We start from the raw sequence: 12,709 nt of genomic DNA on the forward strand, positions 1-12,709 counted from the left end.
AGCAGTCATAACATAGTTTTATATAGATCATACAAACCTCGCGGAAAAGTGCTATAAAACTACTACAAAACAGTTTACTCTCATAGGAAAATATGTTTTATTAATTGGTTGAAAAGACTTTCCTGTGATAATTTCGGGACTATTTCATAACGGTTATTTTAAGTTCATTTCATAAACGTTTCAATTACACTTTCATTGCCTACAACTTTATTGCGATCATGACTTGTCTGATATACTCAATTAGTATTTTGGAAGTAATTATGAAATACCAACAAAATGAAACTGTTGCAGCACCATGAAATTATAAAACAATTTTGCTGGTTGGAATTCCATTTCAACTTTCAAATAAGTGACGCCATATTTCTGCAATGACTCATGTCTATATCAATTTCAATGTTATATTTTGATGTTCTGAAACGTGTTCGACCAACCTGAATTTTTTCCCATCTAATTCCCATCATTTCCCATCATTCAACACTCGTCTTTTTTCTCATCGAGGCAACAAGGACATATCCTATTTAAATCACTATTATTTCAAAAGAGTGTTCACTGCCCGTGCTAGGAATCGCACGACGAAAGGTAAGACCTCGTTTATCCCTAACTCGTACAAGTTTCGACTTCTGAAGGTTATCGTTCATAAGGGTGCGACAGCTGTTGAGGAAAAACATATTTCAACAGATTTCTTTTCTGAAACAATAGGAAATTTCCATTTCGCCAAATTATCACATCACTCAATCTGATTTTATGATTTTTCCCTGTTCCCAAAAGATTCAGCGTTCGACGAAAATGGTATTGACAGAAAATATAAGTGTTGATTTCAATGACATCGGTTGTTCCATAAGATCGTTCTTGAAGATAATAATAATAATAAGATACCTTTATTCATCATATTCAGTGGTTTACAAATGTATGTTTAACAAGTATGATGAATGGGTGGGGTTCAGCTATTGAAGCTGCTTTTTTAAACCCGACCTTGGACGTACACACTCAATCTATTAGATCACAAAAACCTTCAATATACCATATAAACGTGGTTCACAAATGTTTTCATATTTTGATTGATAGTCTTGTTCCTTTTTTCTCAATTTGAAATAATGAAATTCATGCATACGTATAGATTATTATTCAAATCAATGATTGACGTGGTCATAGTTGAAGTATTTTCTTCACAGTTTTAGCCCTCTTCGCAGAAAATTTTCAGCTCAACTACAGAAACTCCGACCGTAAATTCTCCACTTTCTTTGGGCTCGTAATTGGTTTTTGTTTAATTTCCGGCGATATTTCCTAAAGAGGTATTTCCTTCAGCATTCCAAGATCTCCAATGAAACAGAATCGTGAATATTCCACTACTTGCCAGTCGAAATTTCTTCGAAACCAGGAGAGGGTTTATTTAAAAACAACATTCATTATCGAAGCTTGGTGTTGGGGCAATTATATCACTAATTAAATCAATTAATTAGTCCAAAATGGAAGGCTATCCAATTTGAACAGCAAATAATTAAACATGCCACGTGAAACTGGCGAATGAAAATTTAGTAATGAACTGGGAAACTGTAGTTGGCTCTGCACCAAACATTTAAAACAAACGAGGTGCGAGGCAGCAGAAATGGTTTCCAGGGCGAATTTCTGATGCGACGCTTCACTAGAAGATGCGGTTCACTATGGAAGATGTCAATAGGAATTATTGAGGTAGTAAAAGCTTGAGAGACGCGTATCCATATGAGTCACTTCACCGTTATGGAATTGGACGAGGCTAGTGTTGCCATCAAGACAATTTTTTTTCTGTCTCACCTTTTTTTGTCTTAAACGGAACAAGAAATATTTTTCCCCTGCAGAATCGTCTCTAGAGAAGATAGGAGATTGAGTGATGTCAGCCAGGTAAAGACAAGACAAGTCCCCTTTCGGGTACGGTACGACCAATCAGTCTTACATCCTTTCTGTTGAAAGGACTTGAAAGGATTCTGAACGGACACATCAGGGGGGCTGCTTTACATGCAGTATGCATATCAAGCCGGCTGATTCACAGATTTCGCATTAAACAACCTCGTAGCGAAAATTTCCTCATCCCTCGTCAACAAGGAGATTGCGGTTACTGTAATTCTAGCTACCTAAATCTACAGGATCATTCCTGGCTGTAAAAGGCATAGAATCGACCATAACTGGCTGGATCACTTATGTAGCAATTGCCTGGTGGCCGAAGGCATTACAGAAGAAGACTCTCTAGCTCACAGAGACAGTCTTGTCTGGCCATCTGTGGCCACTAGCACTCCGTCAACGGTCATGAAGATTAATTCAGAACCACCTCCTCTCCACATTTTTATGTAGAGAGAAGCTAGTTCATGGCCAATTGCACATATCAATCTGATGAACAGTACAATAGACAGCTGATTGAGACTGGAAGTCACAGACATTCTGGAAATGACTTCTGACATTATGCCTCCAACTGTCAACTACGAACTGCCTTATACAGTACGTTGAGAGCTCTTGGCACCTACGGAGCAACGTCTTAATTGATAGCAAATTGTCAAAAACGACTTTCTTCAATGGAAAGGCTCAACAAATTGCCTCTGGTCTCGATTCCTGGCCATACTGGCCTGAAAGGTAATAAGGCTGCTGACCCCTTGCATTGGAGGGTGCTGTAAGCAGCTTCCTCGAACCAAAACCTGTCATTGACATCGCCCCTCTCTGGATGAGGGGACACGAAAAGTCGAGAGAAAAGTACAAGCATAGAAATTTTCTCAATTGATCATATACAGCTCGCAAAGAGCAATTTCAGTTATATTCTCCATACCAAATGAAAAATTATGACCCTTCCTTCAATTTTCTAGAATTCTTGTACGTATCTTTGTTCTAGAAGAATGATCAAGTATCCAGAATGGTTTCAGTAGCAAGTTTTTGATATGCAGTATATGTAGGACGTAATAAGCTGATATTACGCGCATCCGAAATTAGACGTTTCGGATGCGCTTCACCCAGAGAAGCCCTGGCGAACATTCGAACGATGTTATACTCCACACATAATGGCATCAATAAGTCATTTCAAACGAATAAAAAATTTCGATAATATCTCACACACACTTTGTTTTATTTAAATTCAAAGATAGAAAGTGTCACATGAAAGACCACATTCATTAACATTTAATGATACCGCATATCAGTTTCCTCTCTAAATTGTTCTGTGCAAATCTCATACAAAAGACACTGTTTCCAATGAAAAATTATTCCACAAAACAGAGACTGCGTTTCAATGTCTGGCATTTTAGTACTCTAGTCCACAAAATTAGCTAGGGTTATACCAATTCACGTGTTAAGAATCACACGTTAGAAGGTAAAACCTCGTTAGTCCTTACCTCGCACAAATTTCGAGTTCGGTTGTCGTTCATAGGGGTACGAAAACTGGTTAACGAAAAAACATATATAATAAAAAAATCACATCAAATTTCAGTTTTTGTAGTTGAAACTATTAGGACATGTGTCAATGTAATGGAGTTGAAAATAGCTTCCTTGAGTTTTAGCATATTTGTAAAAGGCACTACGTAATTGATCACAATCGTGTAATATCCCCATACAAACCTCATTTATCGTCTTGCAACTTTTATTTTCAGAAACGTTATTGAGGAAATATTCACGAAAGATTGTGGCTCTCCCGTGTGAACTTCTCAAGGAGAAATAAAATGTTATTGGCCAATTTCGTGAGTATTATTGCTAGTGGGACCAGGTACACGTCCCGATAGACACAAAGAACTTATAAAATTGGTGTACCTATTGCTATCTATCGACAGGCAATAAAGTCGGGCGATAGGGGGACGAAGTGAATTTGTTCGGAAAAGTTTGGTCCAACGTTGCTTGGAAAGGGTTTACACTGAACATTTATGACTGATTCAAAGAATGATTTGTTTTTGTTGTGGATGTACTCTTGTTTCCATGAGAAAATTGTTCTATTGACAGAGACCCCAATCACTTCATATATGTCACTTACGGTGATGAAATTAATTTTCTCTCAATGCTTCAGCTTCACGAAAAATTTTCTCGATGTAAAAGTCCCTTTTAGCAAGAAGTATCTTGAATAGAAATACTTACTGAGAAAATCCGTGTTTCGATTGAATTTCGAATCTCGCCAGCTGGAACTGCATAATGAATAGTTGCAGACAATGTAGCAAATGATAAGAAACAAATAATCATATGTTTAAAATTAGTATATGCGGTAGCAATTCAAAGCCCATTTCATGGGATTACGTCAAAGTTTCCATTGAATTGTGACATTGTGCATTGTCTTGATGGAGCAGCACTTTTTTTTCAACTGTGGTCGTTTTCCGCAATTTCGGCCTTCAAACCTCACAATATTGCTGTATAATATTCACTGTTGGTTGTATTTCTCTTCTCAAGATAGTCGATGACTATTACACCACGCACATCCCAAAATATCAAGGCCATAACCTTTCCAGCCGATTGTTGTGCATTTAAACGCTTTGGATGAGGTTCACAAGTTGCTCTCCACTCAGATGAAGATCGTTTTGATTCAGGAGAGAAGTAATTGATCGATGTTTGATCCATTGTCACATATTGAACTGAAAATTCCGATTTGTTATAATTTAACATGTTCAGATCTATCGAGACTTTCTTGTTTTTGGTCAACAGTGAGCTCGCGCGGCACCCACTTTGAACAGGGCTTTCTCATAGTCAAATGTTCATGCAATATGTTTTCTGGTGTTACTGACTCATTACGACGTCCACTGCATTATCGGTGTCTCTACAACCACGTTTGAAGTCAACAAATCTATGTTTGTCTGTTATTTCTGCTAGAGTGGAATCCTTATAACACTTTTCAAACCTTTGCTCTATTTGCAAGAAAGTCAGCAATCTCATTGCCTTCCAGGCCAGTAAGGCCAGGAATCCAGACCAGAGACAATCTGTTAAGTCTTCCTATCGAGGAGAGTCGTTTTTGTAAATCTGCTACCAATTTAGACGTTGCCTTTTAAGAGCAACGCTTGAAATACAGTCGCATAGGTTCCTAGGCAGGTTGATATCTCTGTCCTGGGTCTGCGACTAAAAACAACTGCACCAGAACTGGAAAGTGTTTTTGATTCATCTGTGAACCAACAACTATCTGCTCTTATTATTTCCTTCCCTCGAGGATCCAGTCCTCTCTGCTCGGGAACAGTACTTTATAAGTCAGTTTGTAGTTGACAGTTGAAGGCATGAAGTCAGTGGTCATTTCCAGAATGCTGTGACTTCCAGTGTCAACCAAAACTCTGTTGCACTCTGCATTAGATTGATTTGTGCAATTGGCAATGTGCACAAGTCTGTATGCAGTCCATCTAGCTTCTCTCTACAGGAAAATGTGGAGAGGAGGTAGATCTGGAAGGATCTCCATGGCCGCTGACGGTGTGGTACTGATGGCCAGACAAGCCTGTCTCTGTAAGCCAGAGAACTTCGCCTGGGCCATTTTCTGTAAAGCCTTCGGCCACCAGGCAATTGCACCATGAGTAATCATTGGTCTGACAATCATCACATAGATCCAATGGATTTATTTAGGACCTAAACCCCAAGTTTTACTACAAATCTTCTGACATGTCCATAGGGACAGTCTGGCTTCGTGTAAAACTTTTTCCAAGTGAGCGTTCCAGGTAAGTTTTTATCAAGAACAATGCCAAGATATTTCACTTCCGTTCCAAACGGAATGACCTCACCAATGAGTGAAAATGGCCTTAGATCGTCCAATTTTCTCCTCCTGGTGAAGGGAATTATAACAGTTTCACTGGGGATGACAGACATCTGCTCCCTCAGGTACCCACTGTGAACAACGCCCATCGAGCAAGCTACCATTCCCGACGTGGACCTTGCCAAGATGACAAGGTCATCTACATAAGCTTGCAGATATACTTTTCTTCTATCGAGGACATCAAGCAGACTATCCATCAAGAGCGACCACAGAAGGAAAGATAGTATCCCAGCTTGAGGGCAGTGTCTGATGACCCTAAACCTGATGGCCTAGCCTTGAAGAATCGTAGTTGCAGTTTTCAAAGGTAAGTACCAACTGAAAAAGCGGTGATTGCAATAAAACTAGTGCCATCTATGTGTTGAGCCCGAGAATTTTCAGCTCATGTAGTATTAACAACGCAATAAGTATGAAATGAATTAATACTTCATGCACTGATATTTGATGCTAAGAGCTGTTTCGACCCACTAATCCATCTTCTGGGCAAGTTGTAAAATAATCTAGGTATATGAGAGAGGTATCAAGGAGTATTTGGGAAATTACATTATTGGAGAATCATAAATATCTACCTGATCATTTAGAACAAAATTGTTTCCATTAACAAGATATTTTTGATTTCTGTAAATTCCAATATATTTTATTTCAGAATTTTTGGTTGGATATGTAGAATTTCAGGATTTTGTGTGAAATTGTGACTGTTTCCTATGATATGATTAGCGTAGTTGAGATCTCGTTTATTCAATCTGTAACTTCTCAAATGCTCCTCGAAATGAATGGTTTTCCATTCGTGACTGATTTTCATTGATTTAAAAAAGATTTTTAAGGATAGCCAAGTTATAAACAGGTCAATCAATGTCTGCCTACAGAGTGAGAAGTTCTCAACAAATCAATTTTTGAAATTGATTCGAATTGAACTGATGAGCTGATTGACCATCAAATAAGAAAGAAATTATTTGATATTTTTGAATGCATATTCGAACGTTCATAGTAGAGATGTAGAAAAATTCTCAGACCGAAAAATTTTCACGATATATTGTGAGAAGAGTAATGTCGATAATTTTGAGAAAATAGGATATCTATTGTGAAATATCCGTTAGAAAAATTGAAAAATGTGCTTCTCCATTGAACAGCTTTCGTCTAACTATGAACACCATACTCAGAATCCTTGTTGAGTTGAGGATTAGCGAGGTCTTCCATTTCAACATGAGATTACTAGTATAGGTCAGACGATTCGTAGTGAAAAAAAAACTTACAGCTGGAATCGAACCAATGTTAACATAGTACTGCATGAGTAGGACACCCACACTAACCGACAGGCTACCATTTGAAACATTATCTAGAATTTATGTTATCAACTTTGTGTTCAAAATCCCAATTATTTCATTATGATTAAACAAAGAATTTGGAGAAAGCATTAAACCTGATGTATTAAAAAATGGAATTACTGTTTTAAAGTCATTATTTCTCAGCCAAATTATCATTAGCTTGATGATATTTCATGGAATCAGTAATTTTGTTAAGGTCTCTGGTATTTCCCTTTTCCTGTCGTAAATTACAGATGTAGATTTGCTTCACAATTCTAAAAAGTGATATTCTGTATATTATTACGGGTGAGTTTCAGATTTTATGTATAGTTAACAAGTTATTCAATATTTCACTTGAATTGATGAAAATAATTTTTTCACGTAGTAATGACATAAAAAGAAAAAGCATTACTCTCAAAGCTATTTTTCGGTTTTTGTGACCGTGGTCTGCTGGTTTTTATGCCTGATGTTTATTCTACTGAGTTAACGGTCGGAGTTGTCGAGTTGGTACTGGAGTTGTTTACATTGTTCCTAACTGACAAACTACAACGCTGGTATTTGACTCCGGTTTTATATTATTATTGGTCAGCGTCGCTTGGTTTCTCTCAATTGGATTACTAGACTTAGTTTGTGTACAATTAAGGACAGGTAGCCAGATTTTATTAATGCTGCCTCTTCTTTTCTATTGAAATTATTCCTATATTTTTTAATTCGCTATTGCTTCTCTGAATATTCTACTATAGTTATTTCGAGTTTCATCGGGTATTACTATATCTTCAAATGAGATATGATGTGGGTGCTTCTTTTTTGAGATTATGTTCGGCTACAGCTGATTTGTCGGTTTCTCCGCAGCGACAATTTCTCTTGTGTTCAGAGAGACGGTAGCCTTTTCTTCTTTCAGTGGTTCCAGTGTAGACCGATACGCAGCTACAAGGAATTTGGTTCTCTGGGGCCTCATCTGACCTTACACTTTCTCTGATAGTTTTCGTTGGCCTGAATATTAGTTAAATGTCGTATTCCTCTTAGATTATCCCGATTCATTCTACAGTGAGTTTCAAAAAGTAATACAAATCTGTAAGTTTACGATCACTTTGATCATAGTGTTACTTCAACAAACATTGATATAGTAGTTTGAATGATAAAGTGGACTGAATTTTGCATATAAATATTATTATATTAATATGGGGGAGGCGCCTAAGGTATATATGAGATACCAATACTATTTATGAGGCTAGAATCATAATAAAACATTCTTTTTGTTATGTCACGTAGGTGGCTGTGATTTCAAATCTGAATATCATTTTCAAATTTGAACAATTTTTTCAAATGAACTTTTTCAATAATATCGAAAATAAGGGTAGTTTACTCATGATCAAAATTTCTATTTTGATTCAGTTTGTATCTCAAACATTCGTTATGGAATCGAATCAGATTTCGTTCTCAGGATTCCTACACAGAAGAGTAAATAAAAGAAGTGAAATTTCACTCACATGGAACACTCTCATCCTCACTGGTAGACATCCGATATTTCGCCATAAGACACTTGCCTTATCAGCTCTTTAGTGTCAGTCTGGAAAACAATCTAAGAAAAACACACAAATCATTCATGAAATTACGATTTTATGTCACGCAATGAGTTTGATCTACTCGTTTCATCGATGACATCGTAATGACATTCATTCGCTCATTTGAATATATCCCAGCCAAAGGAATCTTGTTTAAACTGAAAGGGTTATATTTTTTGGCTTTCTACTACTCTATTTCGATACAAAACAATGTGGGAATCTTCGAAAGAAAGGTCGGTAGCATCCTGATAATCCTAACCTTATTTTACGAGCGTACATGTGAGTTGGTGTCACAATGTGATCATGCCGATTTCTTTGTGGATTATGTTACGTGATTCCGAAGACTTGGATTCTATTTAAGGCGGATGCAGAAGTTCCTGAAGATGAATCATAAATCTCATTTGAGTAATGCCGTTTCGTTATTTATACATGAATCACGAAACTTTTTTTACAATCATCATGTGTTTCTGATATTTAAATTTTCTACATTTGCCTTTGAAGTCAATATAAATTATTAAAGCACTTCGATGAATTGTTGTACCGTAAAAAACGACTTTCATTCTGATAATATCTACCACATCCCCATCTTGTTTATTACTGTTATTATTATCAAATATATTTATTTGATCAAGAAGAGATTTGAAGGTGAGACAGAGTTCACGTAACAAGTCGCCATTTTCAATACTTCAATAAACAAACATGATAACTCATTCTCGAATTGGCCTTTTCAATATTTTTTCTTAATGAAAATGGGATTTTGTGATCTATCGTTTGATAGTGTTTTCAATTCTCTATGTATATCTTACTTTTTGGAATTAAATGACGAATTCCTGAATCATTAGCGATTCAATGCCATTTTTAAGAATCGTAAAAACGATAAAGATCATAGTTTCAATGAAGCTTGTTATAAAAACTCACTCCAGTCTGCTTACATTCAATGAAATCTTCTCGCATCGCATTAATAATATGTATTGCTCTTTCAAGTAATAATAACTTGTTCCATTCATGAATCAGCTTTTTCATATTCTCATATTTCATATTCGTTGATTTTCACTGACTCAACCGAAGATAACAGTTCAAATACTCTTATTTCTGTCATTAATTTTTTTCAGTTTTCAAAACAGACAGTAAACACATATTTCAAATTTCGAGAAATAATTCAATCTGCTGTTTTGAAAGCAACTCAAACCTGTTAGATTTTACCGTAAAACATCAAGAATTAATGTGTCTGTCGCCCTCTACCGACCCACTAGAGAAACACTCGATAAGTTCCACCTCGCTGTGACTCAAAAAAGGAAGGAATATCTGTCGAACCCGAGGTTGGTTATCACCTGTTGTTTGTCTCAATTGAACTGAAGTAGGTACTTGTGTTTCAGTTCACTATTTCAGATTTGAAACAGTACTCAATAATCCAAATTGTAATTTTTACTTTTGATGAATTTATTCATTGGTTTTGTTCAATTTACTTCCATTATCAGTTTGTAATGTTGCTAAAATCTTGCAGAGACATGAATAAAATCAGTTGGCAACTCATCATGGATTGCTTGAATTATTTCTTGTATCATAGGATCAATATGATTTTGCAGCTGCAGAGGTTCGGTTAATTTTTACCACGAATACTGGTCCTACGGTGTGAGTGGAGAACAAAAAACGAAAATTTCGTAAATTTTCTCTCGGTACTGTCCTATTCATTTCATGAAAATACAACATAACTCATGAAATTATTTCAACATCAAGCTTAGCATTGAACATTTTCTAAACTTTTTTTTCTTTCTCGTGCAATAGCATGGGCCATATTGGGACCAAGGATGAATTATTGATGATTTTTCATGAATATATTCGAAGTCTTTCTCATTTTATATTATTGTTTAAATCTCTGAAACTTCCAGGTAAGTACACACTACATCATACACAGTCCCAATGAAAAATGTTTTCAACTTCACTAGAAGTTAGGTAAAAAGAGCAATTAGCAAATGTTGTGAAATCTAGACCTACTCATTCAATATATTCAGCAGATATTATTATAATGTAATGTGGCTTGGGATCTCAGGGTCAATTTATATATCATACATAACCCATGTCTCTGTCTTAATTTTAGTTTTTTCAGTTTCAATGAAGTTTCCAGGAAACTCTAGCACCATCTCTGGCACTGCGACCATTACCACATCGCCTTTGATAATGTCTACCGCAGTAGTAGACGAAACGTCAAACATAAAAACTTGTAGGTCACGACCTCCGCTCGTTGAAGTTTACAGTTTCATTTATATCTCAATCAAAGGATATAACTCCCCACCAAGTGTATTAAGTCACAATTTTTTTTTCATTAAAAAAACTGAAACTATATTTCCAATGAATAAGTCAGCTTTTCTTATATTGGAGAAATGTTTCTGCGGTATAATGTAGCTATCCCTTGAATGTTTTATTTCAATAATTTTTATTGATTTTTGTGGTTGTATATAGTAATGTCTCTCAATAGTGATTTTTCATCACTTCAACACTCTTTCAGTTATAATAAAAGAGATTTATTCATCTATTTATTTATTCAATAATCATGAGAGATACAAATAGATATAAAATGTGTATATCTTCTTAGTAATAGGTATAAAACTATGAACATGGTTTCCTTGTTCATCACTCATCACTCATCACAGATTTCGTTTGATGTTTCTCAATTTGTCACAGATAATACAATGAAAAGATAATTAACCATCGAATGAAACTTCTCTTCAAACAATAGTTTTATTAACCCTGAAACACGAACTGAAAATAATAAACCCATAAATTAATGAGTTAATTTAATCGTCAGTGTATTTCAGAATATGTTCAAACACATCTCCACCTCTACTTAAACAAACATGTAATCTCTTCAAAAGATTGTCATGTGTAGCGTTTCTGATCATTTCTGGAGTCAAACTATTGAAATCAGTTGTAACTCTCGATTTCATATCTTCCATTGTTGTTATTGGAGCAGAATAAACCATATTTTTAATGAAACCACACACGAAATAATCTAATGGATTGCCATCTGGTGTTCTAGGAGGCCAACGAAAAGGTCCATTATTACCAATCCATCTGTCTTCGAAGATTTCGAACTGATTTCGCTGACTGAATGAGAATTATGGGGTGGAGCACCATCCATTTGGTACCATACACGTTTTCTTCCTGGTCTATTATTTGGAATCATTTGAATTCCATTCCTCAGTAAATCTTCATATTTTGATGCATTCAAATTATCATCATAAAACTCGATGAATATTACTGGAGTTTTTTTTTAAACTCGATATAAAAAACTGACTCATCCTTTATAGCACAAAATACATTGAATTGCCATCTTTCTTGAAAACCCCTTTGGCGGACAACATGGGGATTTTCTGGGGCCCAATAATGAATGTTGTGTCTATTGAAAACTCCATTTTTTGTGAACTCGGCCTCATCTGTCCATATGATATTGTCAAGGAAATGTTCATCCTCTTGAGTCTTGACAAGTAACCATTCAAAGAATTCCACTCTATGAGGTAAATCAGTCTCTTTCAAATGTTGGACACAGTAGAACTTATAGAGATGCCATTTATGCTTATTAAGAATTCGACAAATTGTCACGTAGGGTATACCTATCTCCCTTTCAGGCTCGTGCAAAGAAGCATTTGGAAATGCATGAAAGTGTCCCAAAACTGTTATACCATTGTCATCATCATCCACTTTAGTCTTCTTACGAATGATTTTTGGACGGAAGGTTCCATTCAACCTACAGTTTTTTAGTAGTCGATTTATCACATTATTATTCGGCTTCGGAAGTTGTGGATATCTTTCATGAAATACTCGGTATGTTCTACTTACAATTCTATTTCACTCACCATGAATTATTAATAAATTCAAGTAATCTTCATTACTGTAACCTAATCTTGACATTATTCTATTATAATTGGTTTATTTATTTTTCCAAAGCACACTATTAAAAAATATTATTGTGTAATAGTAAAGTAGAAGCGTGTAGGTCACATTGACTTATGCATACTGTGGAATTTTCAGGTTGATCCGTTAAATAGTTTGTCAGAAACGGCTAATTAACGCTCATCATGAAAAGCCCTGTATAAAATAAAAAACCAGCTCCGTACATTTTT

At 35.7% G+C, this 12,709-nt stretch overlaps 1 protein-coding gene across 1 annotated transcript in view; it reads left to right on the plus strand.

Annotated features, from left to right (window-relative positions):
- Positions 1-5,663: 5,663 nt before the first annotated feature.
- The window catches only part of pxb (putative Hedgehog signaling attenuator pxb), a 157,759-nt gene continuing 150,713 nt past the window's right edge, over positions 5,664-12,709 (plus strand). The window contains exon 1 of the mRNA XM_074185972.1: positions 5,664-6,026. The gene's annotated coding sequence lies outside the window, so the exon portion shown is untranslated. The remainder of the gene's footprint in view (positions 6,027-12,709) is intronic.

Source organism: Leptinotarsa decemlineata, unplaced genomic scaffold, assembly GCF_025532065.1.
Source record: "Leptinotarsa decemlineata unplaced genomic scaffold, Ldec_3_MD MMD2_tig00078422_RagTag_RagTag, whole genome shotgun sequence".
Classification (NCBI taxonomy): Eukaryota; Metazoa; Arthropoda; class Insecta; order Coleoptera; family Chrysomelidae; genus Leptinotarsa; species Leptinotarsa decemlineata.